Source organism: Octodon degus, unplaced genomic scaffold (assembly GCF_000260255.1).
Source record: "Octodon degus isolate 3935 unplaced genomic scaffold, OctDeg1.0 scaffold00365, whole genome shotgun sequence".
Classification (NCBI taxonomy): Eukaryota; Metazoa; Chordata; class Mammalia; order Rodentia; family Octodontidae; genus Octodon; species Octodon degus.
In genome coordinates this window covers 613896-620477 of record NW_004524941.1, presented here as the reverse complement: position 1 = coordinate 620477, position 6582 = coordinate 613896, and positions in this window count along the sequence as shown.

The window sequence follows — 6582 nt, the reverse complement described above, 5'->3', positions numbered from 1 at the left end:
TTGTTCCAAGTAGGTGCTTTAGACCACTGACCCATCTCACCAGCCCCCTCTTTTGTGCTTTTTAAAAGAAAAATAGAAAAACTTTTGCCAAGAAAACCTATAATACTCTAAATGTCTTTTAAGGAAGTTTATAAAAGAATGTAAATTAATATTATCCAAAAAGTTACTTTTCTCTGTGAGCTCACCAGGTTAAATTTCTGAAGATGATTAAAATAAACATTTACAATAACAAATGAAATGTGTAAAATTCCTTTAGCCATTTTAGACTAAGTCTTATTACATTAAGTCCTGATTTAAGAACATCTGAGTTCTGAACTTTCACGGGTGAACCAACCTCCAATAAGGAACAGTACCTGTATTTACCTCACATGTCTACCTTAGAATTTTAAGGTAACTATGAAAGTAAAAATAATTTATAGTATTTTTCTGTTAAGATTTTTTTAATGCTTTACATTGTATATTTATGTCAAAGATGTGTAAGACTCACTTTCTTGTACTCACAATTTATGAATGCTCTCTGGGAATAAAACTGGTTCATAAGTCTTGTAGTTATTGTAGTTAATTCATGAGACATCATGAAAACCAATATTCACAGATTTAGTGAGCTCAAAAAATAAGAAAGAAATCACTGGACTGAAATTTAGAAATTTGTTTTCTAGTCATAGCTGTCCCACAGATATAATGGCAGGATTATTTTCAATTTTCTTACCTTACTTCATTGCTCTACACCTGGCAACCACTAATTAACAGCCTCCCAGAAGTCAAATTTACAGTCCATGACTTCAGATGCTGGAAGTCTGGAAAAGAGGAAATCTGGGCTAAATAACCTTTAAGTGCTCTGTTCCAGGTTAGTATTCTATGATATGAACAATATTATACTCATATTCAGGGTTCTGAGATTAATGTACAAAGAGTTCCAAATCACAGCAAAAGAAAATTACTAAAACTTCCTATGTGAACATTGGTAAAATAACTTTTAAATCAGAAGAAGTTTTTACGCATTAATTCAGAATGTGATTCAACTGTAGAAGGAAGCTTTTAGCATTATGAAATCCTGTATTTTTAACAATGTCTTTTGCCAGTAATTATTTTCACTTTTATTATCTTGAAGACATTCATTCATTTGAAGATTTTCATGCTTTCATTTTGCATGATGTCTGATATGATCACTAATTCAAGTGTCAATGAAGTAGAAACTATCATCATAACCCCCTTGTAATCTAAAAACAAGAGGGATTGTCTTTTATGTATAAGAGTGATAAAGTTATATGGGAGTAGCTGTCCATCCTCAAGTAACTGGTCATCTTTTCGTTGATCAATCAGTATGTCCAGCTGAGAACCTAGATAACAACTAACAAGATGGGTTGCATTATAAGTCTTCCATTTACTTTTATCCATTTGCAAATATCCAGGGAATATTTTCCCTAAGCACAGAGAACTCGGTTGCAAATTGGAGCAAATGCTGACAGAGATTTGTACTTTCCAGGGTCTTTCAAAGAACAACTCAGAGCTCCGTGGCCTCCCATTTAATATCCAAAAATAAGTGTCCTGTTCAAAACATTCTGCCATTCCCCAAAGTACTTGTTGCTGGAAAGGCGGTTAAACATCACTCTTCTCCTGTCTAATTGGTATTTGTTTGTCTGTGCCACAAGAAAAATGGCCCATGGGCACATTGACAGCAGTAGCAGTACCATGGAATATACTGTAATTTTGTTTATGATTGCTTTTGTGGCACATTGTTTGTTCAGAAAGGTGTTTAATTTCCACGTGTTAGTGAAGTCATCCATGTGACACCAGTTTTAGGTTCTTGCAGAAAGGGCAAATTATCATTTACAAAGGCTTCCATCTATGTATTAGAGGGTTTTGTGGCCAAACAGTTTGTCTCTATGAGTGAAGTGTGTGAAGCTATGAGTGTGAAACTATGAGTGTGAAGCCAAAGGAACAACAGAGAAACAATAAGTTTTCAGCATTCAGGATCTTATGAGGAAAATGGCAAGGAAGGAGCAGAACCAGCCTAAGAGAGAAGCTACTAGAGCTAGAACAACCAGAAGTGCCGTAGCTTTAGAGTCATTAAAGTAATTTTTGAGTTCACATCTTGCTAGAGACTACACAGGGGACTGGACAGATTAAGTTTTCTCTGATGGACTTTAGCCCTGCTCTGAGCCCATTCCTTTTGAACCCCTCTGTCTGTAACCTTTGGAATGGAAATGCCAACTTGTGCAATTGCAAGTTGGAAGTACCTAACTTTTTTTCATTTGTACATGAGATCATTGCCAAGATTTTGCTTTAAATTTCAGAGCTTTGGATTTTGGAGCTTTCAGCATTTTTGTAACTATTAGTTGACTTTGGCAAATGTTGAAGCATTTTGTGCTTTTTGCTAAAAGGGACATGATGAGTCCTGTGGGGGCACACGAGGAATGTTACATTTATACAGCTATCTCTCAAAGCCTCATGCACTATTATACAGGGCTTTTTACAGACATAGATGAAGCAAGGGTTTCTTATTGATGCTTTAAGCTAAGCTAATATTAAAGGAGTTGCAATTAAAGGTGAATGATTGCTGGATCAGTCCACTAATTGCATTGACACAACCATATTCCAGCAGTCTGAATAAGATAAAAAGATCTGAAAGAGGTCTGTGTTTCTCATTTGTATGTATTTGTGCTCTTTTTTACACTCTGAATTTATGCTTCTCTGCCATGTACCAGTCTGCCTTGAATCACTTCAATTATGCAGAGAAAATCCTAGAAATTATAAGCTAAATAAACTTTTTCTCTGTTATCTTTGATCCTTTGTATTCTCTCAATTATTAGAGAAAAGGAACTAAGATAAATCCGTTGCAGCATATATTTTAATTCCACATTTGCTTTATATTTCTGTTCTAAGGCATATTTTACTTTTCTTTGAATTGTTGCTTCTGTTTTGTATATTCTGGAATACTTACACAGATGGTCTGGTGTTCATGAATTCAAAAACTGTCACTTGTCATATATTGTACTCATTTCCACATCCATCTTAAACTGTAGTTGAGAAGGATGTAGTAGTCTGCATGGGTACTTTATATTAAGGTTTTAAAGGCTTCACTCTAACTTAAGTTGGGTTTAATTGTTTGTTGAAAAATCTGCTCTAATTTTAATGGGCTTAACTTCCTAAGTTATTATTTGTTATATTGTGACGAGTTTTACAATTCTTCCCTTAAGTTGGACTTCTGCAATTATATCTTTTTTCAAACTAGTTGTCATGTAAACATCACTTACTTTGATACTTTGTCTCATCTCTTACTTAGAAAATTTCTAAGCTGATTTCTATAAATTAATTACTTATTCCAAGTGCACTTTTCTTTAATTTACTACTCCCATTTGCTTTACATTACAGATTAGTATCATCTAGTAAGTTTTGGATGAATAGTTTTTACAGCTCCAATGCATTTGAGATATATTATGTCACTGAATATTTTATGGAAGACCACTGGGAAGGCTGTCCCTGAAAGAAGATCATTTGTCTCCATTTTGGGTACTGCTAGATTTCATTTCGTGTATTAATGTATATATATATATAGAGAGAGATGGCTGCAGTAATATTCTATCATATCAATTGTCTTTAAGCAATTAAAATGGGACTAGCCAAGAGCCAAAGCAACAGATCAGTGATATGCTGTCTATTGATCTGTACTTCCGATGATGACTTAGGCCAAAAGATGCTACACTATTTTCTGAGACTGAGCTTTGATAAAGAGCCCTTGATATCCACGCACAAAGGCCCACGTAAGAGAAAAGCCATGTTCACTGCTAATAAAAGTGCCATAGAGGTGGAATCATATGGAGCTTATAATCTGCCTCAGATTGCTTTGAATGTTCCACATGGAAATACCTGATGTAATGTTAGCTCTTCTTAATTTTGGACTTGATTTTGTCCCAGTACTTTGTATTCTGTTGTTTGTACCTATCAGAGTGGTAATGTTTATCTTGTGCCACTGAATGTTTAAAGTGTTTAACTTTTCATTTGTACAGTGGCTCACACCTAAGAGTTGGCCTCAGACCTTGGAGGAAATTTGGATGTGGACTTTTTATCAATGCTGAAATATTAAGTCTTTGGTAACTCTTAGAGATGGACTAAAATGCCTTATGCATAAAGGAAAGTACATGAGTTTGTAGGGGGTGCAAGAAGAGGAATGTTATGGTTTGTGCCTAGTTGTCCTCCCAAATGCTAATGCAGTCTTTGGAGCATATGATAGATTTTGTGATTAATTCATGATCCAGTGCTGGAATTACAGCTATGAGTACTACACCTGTCCTTCAGCAGATAGCCCGAATACAATATAAAGAAGTGAAAGAGGCTTGCTATCTGCCACAGCTGCTACACATCCCTTTGTGATTTGCTGTTTTCCACTACTATGAGCTGTCGCACTCTAACATGAGACACTCAGCCTTAGACCCAGTGGTGTATGGACTGAAACCTGCACTAGCTGTGAGCTAAATAAATATTTCTGTCCTCAATTTTGCATGTTTGACACTTTGTTCCATAACTTTATTGAAAATCAATAATTACATAGAATATTTAAAATTATAGACAAATATTGAAATATGAAAGACATAAGATGTTGACAGAATGAATTTTAGGGAAATCTTTCTGAAATGAATACACAGCATGAGATTAATAATAGATTCCACATTGTAAATAAATTATTTACAAAATTAAATGAATAAAACAATTGATTTGATCCAGAGCATAGGGCCGGCGTCTAAATGAGACCAACCAGGGCCTGTCGGATCCTCACTCGACCCAGGACACAGGCCCGGTGTGTGAGTGAGACTGTCTGGGGCCCACCTGATCCTCATACAACCCAGAGACCAGGCCCGCTGGACCCTCATTTGACCCAGAGTGCAGGCGAGGTGTGTGAGTGAAAAGACCTGGGGTCAACTAGATCCTCATTTCACCCACAGTCCAGTCAAAGTATGGAACCTGCAGCAGAACTCCTTCAAAGAGGCTAAAAGCAAGACCCACCCAACTGACTCAGGAAGAGAACATATTGCCAGATTGGCACAGAGGTTTCAACTTCATGGGCTGCAACAGGAAGAAGTGGAGGACAAAAATCACATCCAAGGCACACTCACTTGGACAAGTTTGAAATTGGTAGATTTAGACCTGGCGCTTAGGTAATAACTCTATCTAAGCTCTACAACAAAGGTCAGAAGACAGTGCTGCAGAAAATGACAAAGAGAAGGCACAAAAGACAGTCTCAGGCACTGAGCCCACCCTGAAAAAATGCAGAAGATGCTATCATAGAACAAATTGGAAATCATACACCTAAAAGCTCTGAAATAATAGCATCTGAAGTAAAGAAAAAAATGTAGAAAGGTATAGAGAAAATCAGATCTGATATAATTTCTGAAGTAAGAAAAGAAATAATAACTGTACTAAAAGAAGTACTAAGTGCTTCTAAAGAAGACACTCATAAAAACATTAGAGTTGAATATAAAAATGATGGAATCCTTGAATAAACAATTAGGAAAAAATAGAATGCATGAAACAGATCCAAAGTGATGTACAGGATTTTAAAACCTCAATCACAAACTAGCAAAACCATTTGCATGAAAGTGAAACTAGAATTTCAGACCTTAAAGACAACATTGCAGCTATTGAAAATGTAAGAAAAGATTTCTTAAAAACAAGAAGGATGCAGGAAAATATAATTCAATACCTGCAAGATGATGCAAAAATGAACAACATGAGACTAATAGGCATCAGGAGAAGGAAGGAGTCAATTCAAATGATATAAAAGAATATGAATGGAAGTAATAGCAGAAAACTTCGCAAATATGGGGAAATTATCTGACATTCAGTAACCTAAGCATATAGAGCTCTAAGTAACATCAACCCAATTAAAACCACAACCAGACATATAATAATCAAGGTCCCAGAAATTCAGCACAGGAACAGTATACTAAAAGCAGCTAAAGAAAAGAAACAGATCACATTTAAAGGAAAATATACCAGGATAATGGTGAAATTCTGTTCACCAACCATCAAGGCAAGAAGAGCATGGAGCAAAGTACTTCAAGTTTTTCAAGAAAACAAAGTGCAACCCAGAGTGATATACTCTGCAAAACTCTCTTTCAAGTATAATGGAGAAGTGAAATACTTTCATGACAAACAACAACTTAAGAATTTCATGATGACAAAGACAAACCTACAGACTACTAAAAGATTTTCTAGAGAGGGAGCAAAATAACCACAACTCCACGAATGAGAATGGAAGGAACTCACCAAATAAGGCAAACAATTAAATACGGGTGGAAAAAATGGTAAATAAAAGCAGTCTTTCAATTATTGTTTTGTACACAGTAGCAAAATATTTCCATTAACATGCTCTACAAATTGACTTCTCCTGTACCTTATGGGGCATGATTATATCCATATCTACAAGTTGGATATCAAGGAAATAGCAGTAGTTCAGTCCCACAAGTGACACCTGGCCATGAGTAAGTGTCATGGACACTGTCCATGTCCAAACCTACTAGAAATTTGTGCAATATTATATCCCTAAACTTTTAAAAGTGGTGGTAATATATTTGCCATTCC